Source organism: Nycticebus coucang, chromosome 7, assembly GCF_027406575.1.
Source record: "Nycticebus coucang isolate mNycCou1 chromosome 7, mNycCou1.pri, whole genome shotgun sequence".
Lineage (NCBI taxonomy): Eukaryota > Metazoa > Chordata > Mammalia > Primates > Lorisidae > Nycticebus > Nycticebus coucang.
This window is the reverse complement of record NC_069786.1, coordinates 87645165-87669465: the sequence shown is the minus strand read 5'-3', so window position 1 is coordinate 87669465 and position 24301 is coordinate 87645165. Positions and strand designations below refer to the sequence as shown.

Here is a 24301-nt window from a genome sequence, read left to right as displayed (position 1 = left end):
GGTAATATGGGTCAGAAGTCTAACCAGTTCTATGGTCACTGGTTAACTGAATTCTCTGCTTAAGAAATCACTAGACTGCAATCAAGGCATCACCTGGAGCTGGATGTCATTTGAGGCTCAGGGTCTTCTTTTAAGTGGCCTTTTTCCAATTGTTGTTGGTAGCACTCAGTCCTAGGGTTGAGGCTCCCACCTTCTAAAGGCTGCTCCAGGGCCATTGGAAAGATGGCTGCTTGCTTTCTTTTTGACTGAGTCAAAAGACAATTGATTAGTAACTAAATGATGGAAGTGATATCCAGTGGTTCATTCCCTAAGACCTTTGCCTGTAACTGTCAAGGGGATTATATAAGTGCACATGTGGAGGAGGGGTGGCATCTTAGAATTCTGCCAACCACAGGAGTGGTGACAGCTGGGACTGTTTCTTTTATCTGGAAAGCAAAAGGCTTCCCAGAAGTTCCCTTCCCCAGAAGTTTATTGAGTTCCACTTAGATTCCATGGGCCACAATTATGTCACAGGGCCACCACCAGCTGCAAGAAAAGCTAGTGAAGTGGATATCCAGCTTTCTCAACTTCTATAGAGAAAGGGCTAGAAATGGTTTTGGATTAATCTCTCAAGAGAGTATGCCACACAGTTAAATCCCCTGAAAACCTTTATTATGGAATGTTAGATCTGTAAGATGATGTGAAAATCATTTAGTATAACTTTTCCATTTTCTGGATAATGAAGCTGAGGTCCAGAGAATACATGTGAGGTTCTTGAAGTCACATATTATTCACTTTAAACTCATCAAACAAAATTTAGTAATACTAGAATATTCAGCTTCTTCAGTAGGTTAATCAACTCTCCAGGGGAAAAGGTATAATATAAATAAGCTAATGATGGAATTACTTCTCTTGGAGTTGATCGTGGATCTACTTTTTTATCACATAAAACTGGTTTCTACATTCTAATCATAATGGATGGAACCACCAGCTTGAAAAGGAGGGATGGCTGGATAAGCAAAAGTGCAGAGGGTAAGTCTGCATGAATTCAGAATAAGAAGACACAACTCCTAGCTCAGGAAGTCAGGAAAACATAAAGCAGGTCTGGGATTTTAGATGGACCTTAAAAGATTGAGCATGGGGAGTTGTGTGGGGGCATTCCAGGTTAAGGGTAAAACAGAAACAAGAATAGATGTACTAAACTACAAAATGTGTACGGAGAATAGAGACCAGCTCCCTTTAACTAGCCTGGTTCCAGAGTAATCTCTAAGAGGCTGGTTGGTTCTAGGAAAGAGGTAATGCTGGTTTGCAGTAGGAGGATGGCAGTGGGAACGAAAACGAACGCAGTAGAATGGAAGGAAATTTGTATTCATTGACTGGAAATGACTTTTCACTGAGTCCGTAAGTACAAGTGTGGTAAGTGGGTCTTAATACTTTTTGAGTTGAATTTAGGAGTGATTTGGTACAGAGGACAAAGGAAAGCAGGGGATCCAGGAGCATCTGAGGCTGAGCTGGAGATCAGGAGGAGGCACAGAATTGAAAAGAGAGCGTAGAGTTCAGTTTTAGACACGCTGAGCTGTAGGGACCATGCCTAGAAGGTTATGCGGGAAACGCACCCAAGAAGCAGAAGGGTCTGGAGATGCATGTTTGCAGTTTGCAGCTGTGCAGGTAGAAAGAAAGGTAGTGGGGGGCTCTGGGGCGTGCCAGCAGTTAGGAAGGGAGGAAGAGAAGCCAGAAGACAATGAGTAACTGTGGAGTTGACTAGGGAAAAAAGAGTGTGGATTCAAGAAGAGACAGGAGTGTCTGGAAGGTGGGGGCGCACAGTTGCTGAGCAGCCAGCCTCAGGAGGGAATGTGGGAAAACAGATTGCCAGAACTTTAGGAGTGAGTGGGGAGGGACGGTGGCCAGGTGTAGAGCACCTTCAGAGGATTAATGATGAGAGGGCAAGTCTCAGAGTTGACACAATCGGGGGAGGTGCTGGGGTGTCTACTTTCAGGATGAGGGTGACTTCAGCAGTTTCCCTCTGAGGAAATGAGGCAGCGGTTCTCAACCTGTGGGTCGCGACCCACAGGAACTGTATGAAAGGGTCGGGGCATGAGGAAGGTTGAGAACCACTGAGTTTGAGGAAAGGGAGAGTGATAAAAGAGAAGATCCCGCTGGAGGGGGAGGTATGGAATCATCGGGTGATGGAGGGCGGCTTCCAAGGGAAGGAGGCACTCACTGTTCTCTGGAGCCAGAGAAAGAGGAGCGAAGAGGAGAGGAAGGTGTCCGCATGGTGCTCCCTGCCAACCTCAGTCGGGGAGAGGAAGGCTCTCCGCATTGTCCTCTCTGCCAACCTCAATCTCACCTGTTTCCACAAGTGTCTTCACCTGTAGCCTTGTTGACCTTGGTGAACACTAGATTTCAACAAACTACCATTTCTTGCTTCGGACATTTCACCTGGGCCTCCTTCCCCTTGCTGCAGTCCTCAGTCAGGCAATTGCTTGTGATGGTGACAATAGCATTCAGGGTCTGTCTAAATGGTCACATCCATTGGGATGAAGCTCAAAAAGCTACGTGATGAAGAAATCATTGAAAAGTACTTCAAAGGGTGACATACAAGTGAGTGTGAATGTGTGTGTGTTTATGTCAACTGTCTTAGTACATTTTATTAAAATCATATAATCGTTTTTTCTGTTTCTTTCCTGGGCTCAATCAGGTCTCATCCCATTTGTTCCTGGTTTTTTGTCTGTCTTTGTACCTAGTTTTTGAATGTGTGAGTCAAGATATTTTCCATGTTCCCTAATGATAATTCAGTTTGGTGTGTTGTGTTCAACCTTTCTCTTTTTCTGCTGCACTTTGAAAAATGAGAGTTGTCTTGGGCCACACATTAAATACACTAATACTAAGAAAGTGATTGGCAAAAAAAAAAAAAAAAAAGTCCATGCATATTTTTCAGGATATTGAACCCCACTGATAAATGGAAAAGAGGCCTCACAAAATCAGCATGTTGCTGGTGGGCTGCATGTTGGACACTCCGGTGTACAGTTTTCTTATACTTCTCCATTACTTGGGGAGAGGAATATTTCTCAGTTGAATTGCTGGGATTCTTTTTATTGTTATTTTAGTTATTTTGCTCAGATGAAGACTTTGATTTATTTCCGTGGGCAGAGTTGGAGTTTGGGGTGGTTGCAAGATTTCTAGGTCAAGAGCGCCCTCTTCTGTCAGTGCAGCAAAGTACAATTTCTTTTTCAAAATTTCTTTTAAAATATTTTCCTTTTATTTTTTGGAAGGGAAATGGTGGGAGAAGGGTTGGACTCCCATCAGTTTTGGAAGGGAAAAGGGCCTGGCAGGTTCTTCAGTTTCCCCATCGCCGAATTTCCAGGCCTCCTCCTATACCTGCCCTCTGACCTTGCTCACCAGCTCCCTCCCACATGTGGCTAAATCCCTTCCCAGCAAGACCTACTCTGATCCATCTCCAAACTTAGGTGGCCTGTCCCTTTCTGGCGGTGGTTTTAATCAGTCTTAGGCCCACTGCCAGCTTCCCTCTTCTCTACTCTGTTTCCCTGAGGGGCTGGTGTCAGGAGTGTGAGAGGCAAAGTGCTGGGGTTTGGTGCTTCTTTTTCTATTTACAGTTAATTGGAAATTTGGGCATGCTGTGTCTTCCGGTTATGTGCTTATGATTTCATGTCGTTTGCGTTTATCTTCATGCTCTTTATTGTTTTGGAGGGCGTGTAGGGAATTCAGATTAATACTGCCATCATTTTTCTGGGGTACTGAGAATTCTTCTGTAGTCTTCACTCTAAAGCAGAGGAGTCTGTGACTCAGATTATCTCAGGAGCTCTTTTTTGTTTGTTTGTTTTTCAGTTAGCTCTTTAAGCTCCTGTATCAGTTAGTACATTGACTCAAATTATCTCAGGAGCTCTTTTTTGTTTGTTTGTTTTTCAGGAGCTCTTTAAGCTCCTGTATCAATTAAGTTGCTAGTGAAGGAGAGCCCCCTGGACAAATTTTGGGCTTTTTTATGTAACAAAAATTTCAGAATAGCGGGCATTGGCTCAGCAGTGCAGATGGTGACACTGATCTCTCTGTGGCATCTTAGCCTTTCCCTCAGGGGCTGCCTGGGGTTATTTGAGAGTTGCTCCACTTCGTCATCACATCTGTAATGGCACAGCACAAAGGGCAAAAGGTATTTGTCAACTGTTACCTCCATTTTTGAAGGTCATTCCTGAAAGCCTCATTCAAAAACTTTTGCTCACACTTGATTGTCCAGACCTGGGTTCGTGACCATCTCTGGTTGCAAAGGAGAATTAGAAATGTAGTTTTTGTTTGTTTTTTCTTAGCAAATTATAACGCACACAAAAAATTGGAGAGCTATTAATAAGGAAAAGAAGAAAGAAAGGATATTGAGTAGGCAACTAGAAATTCTCAACAACTCTGAAATGCTAGGAACAGAGAGTTGCTGACCTCACACCATTGACTCATAGACAGTACTCAGACCAATGATTCCCAACCATCTTTGGAAGGTCCTGGGAGAAGCCTGTATTGGGACAGGCAAGAATATGACTGAAAATTGACCAGTTACGTTGAAAAGGGCCAAAATAAACCAAGATCAGTTGGTTGATTCACGCTTACCTTGGGAAAGAGCCAAAAAGCCAATAAACAATTCCTTTTTTAAAAGCAGCAACTTAAGCACTATACAATTTTAAAATAAGGACACAGTTCTTTTCTCTTTTCTCCTCTCTTTCTCTAAACAGAGGTAATGCTATAATAAAACAAGTTCTTTAGGAGGTAAAGCCTAGTGGAGAAAATGAAAAGCCATTGCTTTTCACTATGGAAAGCAATGGGTGAAATTCATTTCTAAAATTACACTCAGCCATCTCACCTACTACTATACACACACACACACATATATATCTACACTAGTAGAGACTTCTGTATATGATGCCCTCATAGATAAGTTATGGCCAGATAATGGTTAACCCAGCTGTGTGTCCATCTGGGTAACCTTATTTACTGAAGTATGTACACTATACTTTGTTCTCAAATGCAAACAAGTTTTGTAGGCACACCAAAGGTTCATTTCCAAGAAGAGGGAACCAGACACTGAAAAAATTTCATATCCAAAGACAAGCATCTAATCTTATAAACATACCCATTTATTTATTCCAAAAGACAGGATCTTGGCATATGATGATTAAATTTTAAGTCATAGAAAACTTTTAGGAGATAAGAACTTGTGGTTCTGCCACTAGCTAGCAGTGCTATTTGGAAAAGTCACTTAACTTCACTGAACATCATTTCTTTGTCTATAGAAGCATGAAATTGGTATGACTGTTTTTTTAAAGTATTAAGGTTTTATGATTTTAGAGATTCTTGTATTCAATTAGCATTTACTCAGTGTCTGCTATGTGCTAGAAGCTAGTCTATGTACTATGGACACATTATAGTAGTGACTAGAGTGGGGGGATTTCAAGCTAATTCGCAGAAGAAGGTGAATAAAATACCTGCTAATAAATTTAACAAAGGGGATGGTGAATATAGTTAATCACAAGGTATTATATATTTGAAAATCACCAAGACAGAAGATTTTAAGTGTTCTTACCACAAAAATGATAAGTGTGTGAGGTATAATAATAATATGTTAATTATCTTGATTAAGCCACTCCACAGTATACATATTTCAAAATAGCATGCTGTATACCATAAATACAGAGTGCCAAAAAAAGCATATGCATTTTAAGAAAGAAAAAGCTATATTAGGGCGGCGCCTGTGGCTCAGTGAGTAGGGCGCCGGCCCCATATGCCGGGGGTGGCGGGTTCAAACCCAGCCCCGGCCAAACTGCAACAAAAAAATAGCTGGGCGTTGTGGCGGGCGCCTGTAGTCCCAGCTGCTCCGGAGGCTGAGGCAAGAGAATCGCGTCAGCCCAAGAGTTAGAGGTTGCTGTGAGCCGTGTGACGCCACGGCACTCTACCCGATGGCGGTACAGTGAGACTCTGTCTCTACAAAAAAAAAAAAAAAAAGCCATATTAAAATTGTAATCCTGAAGTCGTGTTTGACTTCTGCAATTACAAAAGATATAATATACAAGATAACATATATGATTGGTATATATTGGATATTATAATTTTATTTATTTATGTATTTATTAACTATTATTATTATTTTTTGAGACAGAGTCTCACTATGTTGACCTTGGTAGAGTGCTGTGGCATCACAGCTCATAGCAACCTCCAATTCTTGGGCTTAAGCAGTTCTCTTACCTCAGCCTCCCAAGTAGCTGGGACTATAGGTGCCTGCCACAACACCTGGCTCTTTTTTGTTGCAGTTGTTACTGTTATGTAGTTATTTAGCTGGTCTGGGCCGGGTTCGAACCTTCCAGCCTCAGTGTATGTGGCTGGCCCCTTAATGTATGTGCTAAGGGAGCAGAGCCAAATGTTATAATTTTAATCCAGTTTTTTCCTTTCTTCAAATGTGTATACACATTTTTGGTACTCTCTGTATATAAAATTTTTATTTGTCAATAAAACCTACAAGATACCAAGTGCTATAAAACAAAACAAAAATTGAACCAAGAAGGTGAGAGACTTCTACACTGAAAACTGTAAAACATCACCAAAAGAAGTTAAAGACCTAAATAAATGGAAAAGCATCTCATGTTCATGGTTAGGAAGACTTAACATTGTTAAGATGTTGGTACTATCTAAAGCAATCTACACATTTAACCCAATCTCTATCAAAATTTCAATAGCTTTTTTTTTTTTTTTTTGCAGATATGGAAAAGCTGATTCTCAAATTCATATGAAATTGAAAGGAGTCCCAATATCTAATTATCTAAAATAATCTTGAAATGTAATAACAAAGTCAGAAGGCTCACACTTTCTGATTTTAAGACTTACTATAAAGCTACAATAATCAAAACAGTGTGGTACGAGCAGAAAGATAGATCAATGAAATAGAGTTCAGACATAGACCCATATGTTTATGGCCAATTGATTTTGACAAGGTGCCAAGTTCATTCAATGGGGCAAAAGCAGCCTCTTCAACAAATGGTGCTGGGACAACTGGATTTCTACATAGAAAAGAATAAAGTTTGACCCCTACCTCACATCATACACAAACATTAATTCAAAATGGATCAATGACCTCAATATAAGAGTTGAAACATTGAAACTCTTAGAAGAAATCATAGGAGTAAATCTTCATGACTTTCAACTTGGATATAATACCAAAAGCATGAGAACAAGGAAAAAAATAGATACATCTGACTTCATCAAAACTAAAATGTTTCTTACATCAAAGGGCATTATCAAGAAAGTGGAAAAAACCTTAATAGAATGAGAAAAAATGTTTGTAAATCAAATATCTGTTAATGGACTAATATCCAGAATATAAAAAGAACACCTACAACTCAACAACAGTAAGACAAACAACCCAATTTAAAAATGGGCAAAGGATTTGCAAAGGATTTCCAAATAAAATACAAAAATGTTCAACATTAATTGTTGGAGAAATGCAAATCAAAATCACAGTGAAAAACCTTGTCACACTTACTGGAATGGCTATAATAAAGTAAAAGGCAAAGAAATGCTGATGAGGATCTGGAGAAATTGGAATTCTCATGCATTATTAAAGGTTATGTAAACTGATGAGCATTTAGAGCTGGCGCTCAAAGGGAGTATCCGATAATGAGGAGGTAGATAATGTCTCAGAGAGGAGAAACAACCTTGAGGCCTGAGCTTACAGTTACCCTCAGAAAACCCCTTTATGCTGATCTATCACCCTTTGTGGTGGCAGAGAGTGCACCTTGTCAAAACAGTATATGGAGATACAAGGCTAAAACATACTAGGTTAATGATAGGTTCATGATAATTTTCTGACAAGAATACTGATTTAATACAAGTTGGTCTTTTAATGGAAAATTAAGATCAGCTTTGATATTTTGTTATAGGTAACATCTTTTTAAAAGTATACTGCCTTGAATTAATTTGTCAATGAGCATAACTACTATAATTTTAGCAAGCATTGATGAATTTTCAGAAATCAGGTTGTATATATGGAGGTAACGGAAATGTATGATTTTGCTGGGTGAAGTCTGTAGTTCACTAAATCACTATTTTTTTTTTTGCCATTAAAACTACTTTTATTTATTTATTTAATTTTTTTTTTTTTTTTACAAAGAATACCCCCACCTGAGATGAAAATATATCTGGTTAAGTACAAAATATACTTTTTATCATACACAAAGATACATACTTAAAAAAACTAAAATGAAAAAAGAAATCATCTTCAGCCCCTACTTTCTGGCTATAATAACTCTCAGCAAAGGGGAGAGCCCTGTGCTATGACACATGTTGGGAAAAAAGTGCTATGGGGGAGGGTGACTGGCCGTGTTGGCAGCTGCAGTGAGACAGGAGCTAATATTTGTATCTGTATTACTGGCAAGTATTAAATGACATGTTTAGAGCCAGTTGCACTGTATTCTCCCATTGCAAACATTTTCATATGAGAGCATGTGTTTTTCTTTTCATGTGAGTCCTTGGAATTGATTCTAAGGTGATACTCTTACCACTTTAGTTCCTGTCAATTTTTTTGTTCTTTGTCCCTCCATCGTAAATAGAAGCTAAAACTGGTCTACTATGTCTCTAGGAGTACGCACAATGACTCCCCCCCTCCAAAAAAATGTTATTACTTTTGAGACTTTGTCCCAATGTACAGAAAAATCACTATTCTTAATACTGGAACCATTTTTCCCCCCCATCTTCCAGCTGTTGTAGATCCAATACTACAAGTTACTCAAACTAAAAAGGATTCTTAGAGGAAATTATCGTGATCAGCTTCTTCACTTACTTGGAGTTAAACTGTGGTGGAAAAATGAGTCTGTCTTTGAAAATAATTTAACTTTATAAGCCACGCATGCATGGATAACTTCAGAAAGAACAGTGCACTTAAAAGCTGAAACCTCTTCTGACAGCAGCTTGACTTATTCTCGAAGAAATTAAGTAAGAAGATCAGATGAGCGTGCCCTTTTTTTAGGTGTAATGCAGACTCACGAAAAATATTGTTGACTTGGACCATCTGAGAAAGGATTGAGAGTTGCCTTTCATGTGATTTGCATATAACTCACATGCCTACACAAAAGATCACAAGCCAGCTGCCTCTGCAGGTTTCCTACTCAGAGAAAAGAAAGCAGACCATTGTCAGGGTGAGGGAAGGAGGAATAAAGAACAGCAGCTATGCATGAACTTCACAATGTGCACAAGCCCAGTGCAGAGACAAGGACCTAGGCAAGATTACGGTACACACCAGCCCCTACCCTGACCTAGACTCTTCCAGGTGCTCAGGCAAGAGCATCTGGAAGATATGATTCATTGCTTGTTATCCAAGCCAGGATGGGTAACCAGCTGGTATTTTGTTTTGTTTTTTCTTTGAGATGCCTATAAGTTAAAACTCTGTGTTTTTGTTTTAAATATTATGGATTTTGATTTTTTGCTTTACAGTAAGACAGACTTCTTAGATAAATATCACCTATTTATTTAGAAAACACAAATAAACCAAAAAGAAAAAAAAATTGACCAAGAGTTAGAACACCCAGAGAAAAATAATATTTTTCATGAGGTAAAAAAATCATGCATATATAATATTCCTGATAAGTGCATAGCCATAAAAGGTAATAACAACAAAGAGTGAGTCTGGCCTCTTGGCCCACTAGGCAAGTACATTGTATCATTTATGTTATTATACATAATCATTTATTTGAAAAATAAGGTGGGACTATTCTAGACATAGAGACTTATAAATTGGTATTGTCATTTAATATATAAGAAATATCACTCAATGTCACTGAATAGACATCTATACCCACATGATATTTTATTAGAAGTAGCATTATTATTTTAATTCCAATTGCTAGACATTTACATTCTGAAAATATTTCACCATTATAAGCAATGCTGTGATAAATATACAGAGGCTGCCTGGTATCCAGCCACTATGACTTTTCATAGCCTTGATGTGAACATTTGTTCCTATTACCTGCCTATTTTCCCAGGATAAAATTCTGGAAGTAGAAGTGTTGACTGTATGCCTTTTTTTTTTTTTTTTGTAGAGACAGAGTCTCACTTTATGGCCCTCAGTTGAGTTCCGTGGCGTCACACAGCTCACAGCAACCTCCAACTCCTGGGCTTAAGCGATTCTCTTGCCTCAGCCTCCCGAGTAGCTGGGACTACAGGCACCCGCCACAACGCCCGGCTATTTTTTTTGTTGCAGTTTGGCCGGGGCTGGGTTTGAACCCGCCACCCTGGGTATATGGGGCCAGCACCCTGCTCACTGAGCCACAGGCGTCGCCCGACTGTATGCCTTTTAAGGTTTTCAATTCATATTGACACATTTCTCTTCAGTCAGGTTATATCAGTTTATATTCCAACCCGCTGACTCTTATTGCGCTTATTTCTGTATACTGTCAACAAAGCTGTGTATTAACATTTTTAAAAACTAGTTTTAAAAGAACACAAATGAACCCGGGAAGAAACATAAGTATAAATGAAAGAAATGGAACAGAAATGATGTCCTTTCCCTGAGACACATCAAACTCTAGTCAGATTTCTTACTCTTTCCTTTCTCTTGTTTTTGTTTTTTGCTTTGGTTATGTGAGGGGCATTCTGGTAGAGACTGTCACCAAACCTGTCACTTCTCCTCTGGAGTGTAGTCTGTACTACATTTCCCAGATTCCCTTGAGGCTAAGTCTGATTGTGATTTCTGGCCATAGAACATGGGTAGAAATGACACACGCTGTTTCCAAGCCTGGCCACTGATCCTTCTCTTCCTGTGTCTATCTGCCTGGTACAGAGGAGCCAGCACAGAAGGCCTGGGGGGATAGCAAAGTCTCAGGAAGGAGGATCCCAGGTCACTGAATCATCTCATGCAAGGCCACTCATCACACACCCACAGGAACAGTGGACAATGGAGCCTTGGACATGGTGGGTGGTGGGAGGGGTGGATGATGGGAGTTTGCTTGGTGGGCACAATGTGCATTGCTCCAGTGATACATGCACTGAAGGTCCTGATGTCACCACAATGTGATATATCAATGTAGCAGAATTGTGCTTCAACCCCATGAATATATACAAAGAAAAAAGAAATGGGAAATAAACAAAACAAATACCCATACTGAACTGTTACATGTGCAATTAATAAATTCTATTGTCTTATACCACTGAGATTATAGAAAAACTAAAATTCAGATAAAACAAAAGGAAAAAAAATTATCCAGAATTCTAAAATCCAAAAATAACTAATTGTTACAGGGATTGTCCTACCCTGACAAATCCAGGCATGTTGCTATTTTGAGTCAACCCCAAATGGTAACAAATGAGGACTTGGTAGCAGGGAGCTGGTGCAGGCCCGTGATAGCAGAGCCTCCGTCTTCCTAAGTACTTGAGCAAGGCCCCCTCCCTACCCATGATAAGTAGCAGGAGCAAGAAATAAACGCTTCTTGTTTTGAGCCCTGGGATTTCAGATGAACTGGGTAACTGCAGCACAAGCCTACCCTGCCCTGACTAACACAAGGCTCACACATCCTCTGTGTCTTGTTCATCCCCCACTTCAAGAGCTCCAAACCCAGTGCAGGCTCACAGCTACCACGGATCATCCACAGAATGGTGAAGTGGGAGCTGATTTCTTAGCTCTGACAAAAAAGGGGAGGTAAAGAATCAGGACTTCGGAATAGAGGTGAGAACGCCTTTCTTGGAGTGCAGGAGTGATCTTACCAGCAAGTAAGAGGCAGATGAAGTCTTTTTGGATTTTTCCTTTGGCGATCCTTTGCTCCTTTAGTGTCTAATGGCTTTAAATGAATTTTCCTTACGGGAGCCAATGCTACTTTTCTATAATATCTGGGAGGTTTTATAATGAGTATTATTTTTATAATTAGGAAAAGGTTTTGGAAAAAGAAATCATGGATGGTAAGTGACACCTGTGTAATAGCACCTAGCACAGTGCAATCTGCTTCCTTAATTGTTTAATTCAAGGGTGGAGTTCCTTGCAAGCAGGTGCAGGGCTGTAATTCTAGAAGCCAGAATGACACAGAGGGCATCAGGAGTGCTCGAAAATGCGCATTGCATATAGGATGATCCTGCTGATGCGTGTTGGTCCACCTCTTCTTGCCTTCTGAGATTATTTGCTGTAGTTTCAAGTGATATTCTGTGTAGCTTTGGGGTTTTTTTAACTTGCCCATAAATTCAGACTTGCCAGGGTCTAGGAATACAGTCACAGAATTGCTAAAAACAATGAGCATCTGTGAATTTCTTGTAAAATGGAGTTTCTATGCATAGACGCCACCTCAGCCACGACATCATCCTCCCAGGTGAAACCAGGCAAGCAATTATATAGCCAATTCTCTCTTTTCACATTTTTATATTGCCCAATTACTGCATATAGGCAAGAATATCAGGAATCATCTTGTTATGGCTATAGATTACCCTTCTTCTTCTATTACCCGTTTTTAGCTCACTTTTCCTTGGCACGTTATTTGCTGTCATTTCTTGGCTTATGAACAACAGAGGGTCATTTTCTAGATAAGAACACAGCCAATTTATTTCAGTTTTCTCATTTTTAAAAAGTTTTAACTACCAAGAATGTAAGATAGCATTCCATTTGTGATAATTACCAAATTTAAACTAAGTGGTAAATGAAAATTACCTGGTATTGTGTAAGGAGAGGTAATTTAAATTCTTTGTGGGAAGCAATTGGTATTTTAAATAAACCTGTCTGTAGACATTGTTTGTCTGAAACTATTTTAAAGGGCTCAATAAAGCTCTGTGCCTTTAAATTTATTTTACTATTATAGTCATTTTACTAGCTACGGAACTGCAGCCATCTATTTCTAGCTGTCTCTTTCTGACACCCACAGATGTATCTACCCACACACTCACCCACACAAACCTACACTCTCACTCACATTCAGAAGGATTGTCAAAAAATCCCCACTCCCTGTCTAACTGAAATGTTCCTTTCCAACACATGCTACTTGTTTGATCTATTTCCATGTATCTGTGAGTCAGTTGAGTCTTGTCTGACCTACCCAGTAGACTAGAGCCTACATGTAAGGCTTTTCTTGTATGGAGTCCGTAAACTCAATACATATTCAAGCATATTGAGATCATAAAAGCCAGGGAACATTTACTCTAAATGAGTCTTTGTTTATCCAAATCCTGGCAAGGACTTCTTATTTAAGATATTATTCTAGAACTGGCAACATGTCCAAGGCTGTCATCTCAATTAGCCTGGAGACTGAGAGCAACTCTAGTTCAATATCGCGTACCTCTACCTGGCCTGCTGTTGAGCAGTTTCACAAGGGAGGGAAGAAATGATGCAACTCATTTTATTAAATGAGAGTGAAGCATCAACTGTGTGTCCATAGCTCTGTTATACAGTGTCATCTAGTATCCAAAACATAGCTGAGATCCAGATGGAAAAGTTAAAGCTGAAACCTCCAAATAAATGCACAAAAAAATCTATGCTCAAAAGAGTGACCTTGGGTATGAGTTCCATGTCCATTTAATTCTATTTTATGTAAACTTCTAACAAGTTATATGCCTTACTAGTCAGCTTATTAGAACCATCAAGTTAAAACAACAAATTCTTCAGGGAGGCTGCTAAAGATAGGCGAAATTCTGTCAGTGTGGCACGACAGCTAACAATCTCACAGCAAAGCAGACAGCAGAAAATTTATGAGACGCAAATTAGTAGGCTGAAGAGAGTTAGTGTCGGGAGAAACCCCTCCCTGCGTCCCAGGACTGCTGGAGGGTGTCATTGTTTTGCAGCACAGGGAGGAATTGAATTTTACAATGATAATGAATCATCAAAAGAAAGCTCGATTTGGCTCTTTTGAGAAGGCAAAGTATGTAACCTACTTATTTATATAGAAATGGTTTCAAGTAAACTTTTAAAATAAAAAGCAATGCAAATTAGTTATTTCAAAATTCATTCTTTACAGAAGAGCATAAAGAGAGGAGATAAAGCTCCCACTTACCTACCCTGCCCCTTTGATCATGCTTCACAGAGGTTCTTCCATTTTCTACATTTATTTATTTATTTATTAACATTTTGGGGCTTAATAGGGGAAGCTCCAGAAATCTGGGTGATTCAGTTATCTAAAGAAGCTGTTTTCTCAATGATCTTGACTAAAGGAAGCAGGGCCATGTTTATAACTGTTGTCCACATAGGGTCATCTGGTTAGGATGTTTTTGCTATAGAAGTAGGTAACACTGGCCCCAAATATGGAGTTCCAAGATGATATTATCCCTCCTTGATACTAACCTCCTTAGTCACATCTCCTATGGTGGCCGTCCTAAGTACTTTTCACTGGTTTCTTGGATGCAAGATAAAATTCTGAGAGTGCTGCTTCTTAGTTCAATGATATGCGTTCAATCACAGATACCTAAATGGCTCAATGTCCTTTTACAAATATGCCATCAAACTCAAGATCCGCAGTAGAAGTCACAGATGAAAGGTAGGCGGTTTGGTTTAGCAAGAGGGTTCACCTCTTGGCCTGATTACCTGCTGAGCTCCTCCTGGTGTCTTTTCAAATGGGGACCAGATGGGAAGTCACTGATCTTCCACCATGACCATCACCTCACAGTTGGAGGCAGCTTCTCACAAGAGGTGACTTACCACAGGCTCTATATCAGTCTGGGTCATGGACGCTGGGGTTTCAAATGAAACCCTAAGAAGTCTAAGCAAGTACCTGACATGTGCCCAAAGTATCTGCTAGAATTAATAAAACAATAGCCATTTTTTGTTTACTTGAAGGATAAACAAAGCCATTTAACATAACAGGCAGTGTCCTGGTGCAGGATTTAAGCACATGCTTATGCTACCTGAGGTAAACATTTGCTCGGCAGGAAACAAATTTCCATTTATAGTCTCTCTTTTCTGGTGTCCTTTGTGCAGATTGCAATGGAGAGAAGTATCTATAGAAAACTTAAAATTTTCACAAGTAACACATGAATTTTCAATGCATTCAAAATAGAAATGGGCTGAGGTAATCAGAAAGAGTAATATTTCCAAATAAGAAGTGCTGTGAGTCAGAATCCGTTCTACCAACTATAGCAACTCCATTTCTGAAAGGTTTAGAGCCTGGGTCAGACTCTGTGGTAACAAAGCAATGTTTCATCATAATGAGATAATAGGAATGGGTGGCAATATTTTAACCCTTCCTTCCAAGAGTTCCACAATGCTTTTTTAACATGTTTGTAAATATTTGCTTTTGTGCCACTTTAGGGGAGTTTTCCATTCAAACATTTGGCTTCCAGTGATTCATCTCAGTCTAATTCACACCCCAAAGCTTCCTGTTTGGTTATTAGTGAATACTGGGCTTAATAACTGCCTTATTTCTGTAACTGTCTTGAAGATGGAAAATGTGGTAGAGGGAGAAACCATATTCAGATAAGAATATAAGAATATCTTTGCTTCCTGGGCAGTGCCTGTGGCTCAGTGGGTAGGGCACTGGCCCCATATACTGAAGGTGGAGGGTTCAAACCCAGCCCTGGCCAAACTGCAACAAAGAAATAGCCAGGTGTTGTGGCGGGAGCCTATAGTCCCAGCTACTTGGGAGGCTGAGGCAAGAGAATCACCTAAGCCCAAGAACTGGAGATTGCTGTGAGCTATGATGCCATGACACTCTACTCTACTTTTAGAGACACTGTACTCTGTCTCTAAAAAAAAAAAAAAAAAAGAATACCTTTGCTTCCTTATAAAAATTTGACATATATGTACTAATAAATACCCTAAGTATCATTTAAGTTAAATGCCTGGATTGTGATGGATGTATGTTTGGCCTTTAAAACACATTTCCTATTTTTCTTGAAATGTATGCTTCTCTTTGTCTATACTTCATTGTGCCAAGATAATTGCACTTGATGTTATATTTTTCTGATCATCATGTGTACTTACTAGCTAAGGGTATCCCAGAATTCAAATTGCCAGCATAAAATTTTATTTTCACTTCATAATAAATTTATTGCATTCCAAAATAATCACAGAAAGCAACCGGAACAATAAATAACACTCTCCTTTTTTCACATTGAAATTGAAGAGAATGAGGGTCTTAGCTAAGCTTTTGATTAAGTCTTTTCTGAGCTAGAATTGCGGAACTTTTCTTTATATAAATAAGGAAGCAATATTTATAAAGTATATGAACTAGCGATAAGTCCTTCTGTATTTCCATTCCCAAAGGGCAAAGTTTGGGAGGTGGAGTGGGCTTATATGTGTACTAGGGAGAAGAAATTAATATGAAGAAACTAAAATACTTTGCATACTAATGGGAATTTCATGTTATTTTTAGGGAAAGATATATCATGCAAATTCAGAGGTAGGTAGAATATATTATTTATTTCTCTCTATTGGATTAGAACAAAGATTGTAAATTTTGGGTCCTGACATCTTGAATTACAGTCTATGGATCCAGTCACACTTCATTTGCATGTTGTATATTAAATGTTTTATTTTTTTATTTTTTTTGTGGAGACAGAGTCTCACTTTATGGCCCTCAGTAGAGTGCCGTGGCATCACACAGCTCCCAGCAACCTCCAGCTCCGGGGCTTAAGCGATTCTCTTGCCTCAGCCTCCCGAGTAGCTGGGACTACAGGCGCCCGCCACAACGCCCGGCTATTTTTTTGGTTGCAGTTTGGCCGGGGCCCAGTTTGAACCCGCCACCCTCGGCATATGGGGCCGGCGCCCTACCGACTGAGCCACCGGCGCCGCCTGTATATTAAATGTTTAAGCATGGTCTTTGTTCCCCCTCACCTCATCAAAATACTCTCTGTCCATTTTTTCTTGAAATGTATGCTTCTCTTAGTCTATGTTTCATTTGTTCCAATTTTGTAAAGGATTTGGATATACAAATGATAGCACTTTCTTCCTGACTCTAAGAAAAATACTCTCATTCCTGCATTGATGGATGGAAGCTGTCACTTAGCCTTCATGTAAAGGAACAAAAGGAGTGGTGAGGACTGTGACAAAACAGAACACACACGCTCCATCTAGAACGAGCATCCACTTCCAGAAACCAGTGAAATGGCAATAGTCAGATCTTCCATTTTTTAAGCGAAGACTGAAATATTTAAATATTTTATGACAAATTCAAATGTTTTGAAAATAAGCAATTTAATTCTAGGAAGTCAAATTAGTTGCAACCTATGATTTAAACTGTAGCGTTTTTGAGAGTTAGTGTGTCCTTGGGAGGTATGCATGTGTGTGCGTATGGGTGAGTGTTTGATCCCAGAATACCAATAATTATCACAGAGAAATGCAAGACATTAAATATATGTACTTTGACCTATGTTTGGGGAGGAGAAAGATAGAAAAGAAAGTGAGAACCTTAAAGTGGTGTCCCTTATGGTCTGCTACGTCTCAACCCACCACCACCACCCAGGCTCTACCATGGGAGACCCAAAGTGCCAGTGTTCATCTGTGAACCTCTTATGGAAATCTTTCCCTAATTTGCTCCAGAATAAATGACTCACATGTGGATTCCCATTTGCTGGGAGAGGTGGAAAAAAATCTTAGGGGCCATTATAAAAGTTATGATAACCAACTTGAGAGTCAGGCCCTCTTCTTTCTTCCCCTCTACCAATATGTGTATTTAAAAGTTCCTGCTCTGTGCTAGAACTAGAAAGTGCCTATGATGTTAGGCACTTTGTAGTCATTATGAATAAATCAGTTTTAAAAAAGATAGACCTGCCCACCCTTATAAAGAGCATGTTTATTGAGGAGACAGATAATAAATAAAAGAAGTAGTATAATATACAAGGGTTATCCAGAAAGTATTCAGCCATGTATGTCTCTATTTTTTATATTTAAAACATGGATACTTTCTGGACAGCCTTTTTATGTTAGGGTAGATGGTTATAAGAGCTCTGGAGAAAAGTAAAGTAAGAAAGGGTTATTTCTCTGATCCCCCAATATGTAATTGGAATGGATATACTTGGTGATCGGCAGAACCTCAGCATTAATTCCTTGTACTGTGGGGCAAAAAGCTATATTAGTAGGGGTAGACCCAGAGAAATATCTGAAACAAATTTAGTCTGTCACTAAAATAGCAAATAAAAAGGCAATCTTACATCCTGGGGAGACCAGCAGAGATTAGTGCTACTTTCTCCAACCTAAAGGATTCAGGGGATGGCTGTCGTTCACCCTCATTTAATTTACCTGCCTGGCTCTTAGAAAAATCAATCTAACCTGAGGGGATAGTAACTCCACGAACAGTTGCCCAACTACTGCTATGCCAGATATAACATCTTTGCTAGAACAGGTTGGTTAACAAGGCTGCAAGTACTTTGCATTGATTGGCAAAAGGAATCATTTGTATTCTTATCCAGAAAGAGGAGCAAAAGCATGTGAATTTCACAGGCATTGACAGCCTTGACCAGGGCTAATCCTTTGCTCTCTGTCATAATTTGACTCTAAGGGACTTGGACAGTCTAGATACTCTGCATATCAGCACAGTCAGCCACGACAGTGATGATGTTGTATGTGGTGGTTTTCAGGTATGCCCACAAATTTCTGATACTTCTTCCTTCAAGAGGTAGAGCTTATTTCCCCTCCCATTGAGGGTCAGCTGGGCTTAGTGACCTGCTTCTAACAAATAAAATATCGCAGAAGTGATGATATGTGACTTCTAAGACATTGCAGCAAGCTTGCAGGGGTCCTCAAATTGTGGCCCGCGGGCCACATGAGGCGGTGATTGTACTTGTTTCCATTTTGTTTTTTTACTTCAAAATAAGATATGTGCAGTGTGCATAGGAATTTGTTCATAGTTTTTTTTTTAAAAACTATAGTCTGGCCCTCCAACGGTCTGAGGGACCGTGAATTGGCCCCCTGTTTAAAAAGTTTGAGGATGCCTGCGAGAAATCAGATACCTTGTAATGAGGACATTACAGGTGACTCTCTTACTAGAGCTTGTTATAACTACACAAAAATGTCTTCTCCCACCACAGATACCTCCAATAGATAGATCTGCCTATGGAGAGATTCGTGTGGGAAGGAAATGAGGCGCCTGCCAAAACCTATTTGAGTGACCCATCTTGGAAGTAGACACTGTAGCCTGTGATGCTTTCAGATGACTGCAGCCCTGGGTTTGACCGTAACCTCATGCAAGTCCCTGAGCCAAGATCGCCCTGCTAAGACACTCCTACATTCTTGATCTATATTGTGAGAAAGTAAATGTTACTGCTTTAAGCTGTTCAATTTGAGGGGTAATTTTTTAGCACACCAGCAGATGACTATTACATTATGGTACTTGCATGAAATGATTAAGAAATGGCAAGAAGATTAGGGCACTTGTGCTCCAGAGGGTAGAAGACAAATCCTGAGAAGATACAGCTGTTCCCCCACAAGAGTGGAGATTTTAGGAGTCTAGTTGTCAAGGACATGCCAGGTATTCCCTCACTACAGGAAGCACAATACCTTTTGGGCTTCCGGAGTCAGTATATTCCACACTTGAAATGCTATCCTGAACAACTTGCTGAGTATCATAGAAGGCTGCCACCCACTTTTAAGTGGCGTCCAGAGCGTGAAAAAGCAACAAGGATGTCTCAGGCCATAGCACAAGCACTCCTGAGACCTGGGCCATACCACTTGGTAGACTTATGCCATTTGAGTTATCTGTGGCAAGAAATTTTCATGGGGTTTATAAGAGAATCACTATATGGACTGCAGGCTTTAGATCAGTGCCGTGCATCTGCAACAGAGACTATTCAAAAGCTAGTTTCTGATGTGCTTATGGGCTCTGGTAGAGACAGAGCCCCTAATCTTGAGGCATCCTGGGACTGACTACATAGCCAGAAATGTCCATTCATCAGGTGCATGCTGTGCTATCCACTAAATTATACAGTCATATGAACCCAGCAGAAGACGATAGTGAGATGGATGTGATACATCTAGGACTGTCCTTAGCAGGGCCAGAGGGAACGAGCAAGATGCTTGAGGAGGTGGTCCAGACACCTGTGTCATCCACGTCTGAACACCATTGTCTTTCCCTTAACTATGCTTAGCAGTTGCTTGTGAGGAGGGAGGGCAGAGGGGGAACAGAGAACTTCCCTTATGATCATCTCATGGAAAAGGAAAAGCTTGTTCTTGGCACACAGATGGGTCAGTTTGGTATGTAGTGAAACCAAAAACAGGCAACCGCTACATTATATCCCTATTCAAGAATGGCCCAAAAGACAGAAGTGAAATTCTCCTTATGAGAAGAGCTTTAGTGGTACACTTGGTCATTTGCCTTGTGTGAAAAGAGAAGTAGCCTGAGATAAGAGTATGTAGGACTCATGGTTGGTAATAAATAGTTTGGCTACTTGGTCAGAAGTCTCAAAGGAGAAAGACAGAAAAGGAGGGAAAAATAGGTCAAGGGAAGAGACCTAGGGGTGGGCATGGGTTACAAAAATCTATGTATTGCATTGTAAAGACCACCATGTAGGGGTACTGAAGAATCAGGTAGACAAATAGCTTAATAGTGCACAAATGCATAATACGGTAGCTATGGTGGCAGAGATAGAGGTTAATTCTAGGTTCAACAACACGGCCTCCCTCCCACAAAGATCTACCTACTACCTCTGCCAAATGTCCAACCTATCAGTAATAGAGACCAAAGCTGATGATCATGATGCTTGGTGGAAGTTAGTTACATTGGATCCCTTCCATCCTGAAAGAGTCAGCAATTCATCATGCCCCTTCACTACTTCACATATGAGTTTGTCTTCTTGCCTGTAGGGTTTCAGCCAGTACACCATCTGGGGTATACAAAATATTTAATCTATTAACATGTGAACACGTATAACACTACATCTGACTAAGGAAAACATGTTTTAGCAAAGGAAGTTTAGTAGTAAAGTAACAACTGGATTAATGGTTTGGTACTCATTGATGGCTTGATGGAACAATGCTATAATGGAAGATCAAAATGGAGATGATCAAAATGAAAGGGTGAGGCTCACTCCTCCAGGGAGCACCATACAGTCTAAATGCACAATTATTGTAAGGAACTATGTCCCCAGGGAGTAGAATACATAGGATCAAGGAATGAAAATAGGAATGACCCTGCATCACATAATTGAGTGTCTGTCTAGGAATTTGTGCTTCCCCCTCTGCAAAACTCCAGGCTCTATGGGTATAGGATTCCTGGTTCCCAGAATGAGAATGTGCCCATTAAATTCTACACAGGGTCTGCCACCTGGTCACTTGGTTTACTTGTATCAAGAGACCAGCACTCAAGGAAGAAGCCATCCATCTGGCAGGGGTAATTGATCCTAATATTTGGAGGATGCAGGGCCCTTCAGTAGTCCATGGGGAAAGGGAGGTTGTTTGGTATGCAGACAACTTTCTAAGACATCTGTTCATACTCTTCTGCCTTGTTATTTATGACAATAGTGGGAAAATGTGAAAGCCATGGCAAGGTATCAGGGACCAAAGTTTCAGACTTTCATTTATGAAAGTCTAGATTACTCCACTCAGGAAGCCCCCTAGGCCAGAAATGGTGGCTGAATACAAGAGGAATCTAGGGAAATATAGAAAGGAGATGATGACTATGAATTGTGGTTCAAGATCAACTGTAATATTGGAAGCTATAGATAATTCCACTATTCTCCCTTCTCTAAATTTCCTAAGAGAAAAAAGACTAGCCAGAATCCTGTAAGACCTTCTCCCAGACAGAGGGAATTAACTATATGGCACAAATGGATCTGAGAGGTCCAAGGAGTGGATTGTTGTGAAAATTATTGGTTTACCATCCAGAGCTTCCCTTCAGCACTAGCACACCATTCCTCCCACTGCTGAAAGTATTGCAGGGCCTATATTCAGGATATATAAAATACCTCTACATTTTAATTATATGGAAATAAACAACCAGTTTAAAAGTGGGCGAAATATTTGAACAAGACACTATATGGAAGAGGACAGGAAGAGACTTCAAGAAGTTTATGAAAAAAAATGGAGTTAAAACCATAACAAAAAAATAAAACATTATTTCTCAACATAAGCTCAAGACACTTTTGTAATTGATGATATTAGCCATTATTTCATCACTAAAGAACTGAGGATCCTAGTAATTTAACCGTTTCAATGCAGTCTTTTTTACATTATTAACTGAAGGAAAATGGGTGCCCTTTAAAGGCCTTTTGATATTAGGAAACAATAGGATGTCAGAGGAGCCAAATCAGAATGGTAAGGTGGATGTCTAATGATTTCCCATTGAAACTCTACAACATCTTTGATTAAAAGAATGAGCCAGAGCATCGTGGTGGAGAAGGACTTTCTGGTGCAGATTTCCTGGGCACTTTTCTTTTGAAGCTTTGGCTAACTTTTTCAAAACACTCTCATGATAAGTAAATGCTATTGTTCTTTGGCCCTCCAAAAAGTCAACAAGAAAAATGCCTTTAGCATCCTCCCAAAATTGTTGCCATAACCTTTGCTCTTGACTGGTCTGCTTTTGCTTTGACTGGACTGCTTCCACCTCTTGGCAGCCTTTGCATTGATTGTGCTTTTTCTCCATGACCATACTGGTAAAGCCATGTTTCGTCTCCTGTTATAGTTCTTTGAAGAAATGATTCAGGATTTTGATCCCATTTATTAAAAATTTTTATCAAAATCTCTGCTCTTATCTGCAGCTGATCTGAGCTCATGGTTTTGGTGCCTGATGAGTGGAAAGTTTGTTCAACCTGAATTTTTCAGTCAAAATAGTGTAAACTGAACCAATTGAGATGCTAATGGTATCAGCTATTGTTTTTGTTGTTAATCACCAGTTCTCTTCAGTTAGAACATGGACAAAATGAAATTTTTTCTTGCAAATTGATGTGGATGGTCTGCTGCAGTGGACCATTTTCAACATTGTTTCATCCCCTCTTAAAACAAGTTACCCATTTGTAACTGCTGATTTCATAGGGGGCATTGTCCCCATAAAGTTTTTGTAGTGCATCAAGGAGTCAAACCAAGAATCTTAGATTACCTGAAGGTCAGGCCAATGTGGCAGGTTGCAGAGAGTCTTAAGTGAGGAGATAAAACAGGTGGTATTCACTCACTGATTAAATAAAAAAAGTGTATGTGTGTGTGCACAAAATCTATTGCATGGTATCAGATACTATGCTAGAGATACAGAGTTGAATCAGACATTATGAGAATCAAAGTTGTGAACCAGGGAAATAGAGCTGCTCAAGTCTGAGACATCAGAAGCAGGAGAGGGTCTGAAAGGATGAGCTATGGGTGTGATAGGCTCAAACAGAGATAGGGTAGAACTTGGGCAGGGCACTGAGGTAGAGCTGTGTTGGTCTGGGAGTATTTCTGAGGATCTGGCTTCTGGCCTTTTGACATCAAAGTCTGAGGCACTTTTCAAGGGTTGTGGCAGGGTAGACATCCTGGTAAGGGATGGTTAAGAAAGGTGCCTTCAAATATATTTGTACAATAAACCAGAGAATGAAAGCAAGCATGTATGAAAATGGTAAATGTGCTGAATACTGAAGAACATTGGTTGGCCTAGTGTGGAAAGTCCATAATAAGGAAGGGAGAAAAATAATGCACCAGGAATGGGTCAGGGGCAGGGGGTATATTCCAGTTGGAATCTGAGGGGCTCTTGAAACCCATTCTGGGAAGGCAGAGATTGGCTCAGTGGAGGCAGGGAAAGGTCCTCCTCATTGCAATGAGGGGTATGGCCAGATCACAGAATAGATAGGAGTCCTGTCTTTAGGCCATGAACTTGGGAAGCATGGCCAAGGACTCAGAGCCAATTGGAGGCACACATTCAAAAGAGTCAGGACCCCTGTTTGACCAAATTTCAGGGTGGAGGGAGCTAGTGTTGCTCAGCAGCAGAGGCACAGATGAACTTCCAGGAATGAAAGTCAGGGGCTTTTGACAAGGAGCCCAGGAGAAGAAGGTATCCAGGTCAGGGAAGAAGTTTGTCCCTATAGGATGCTGATGGGGGTGCTCAGGTGTGGTGTGTATGCTGGGCAAAGAGGAATAGAAGCCAAAGAGGACAGCCAAGTTTTTGAAAGGGGATAGAACACAAAGGGACTAGATTTAGTCAGAGAAAAAGTCAACAAATGTCCCCCAAACACAGGCTGCTGCTTTTGAGATTGCCTGGGAACTCTGACTCTACCATTATGTCATATCCCTGCAGAGTCAGGCGTCATTAACACCAGATTATCAAGGGCCTTGCCAGTCAGACACAGAAATTTAGACATGATGTGATGAGTTCTAGGAAGCAGTGTAAGCTTTAAAGCATAAACACAACAAATTTAAAAGAGGATGAATCTGGCAAATTGGACAGAAGAGACAGCTAGTCAAGGAAAGCCAGCTTGGAAG

General features: G+C 40.2%; 1 pseudogene; it reads left to right on the top strand.

The window, feature by feature from the left end:
* The first annotated feature begins 1566 nt into the window (after nt 1–1566).
* Nucleotides 1567–24301, top strand: part of LOC128589745 (HSPB1-associated protein 1-like) — a 39993-nt pseudogene continuing 17258 nt past the window's right edge.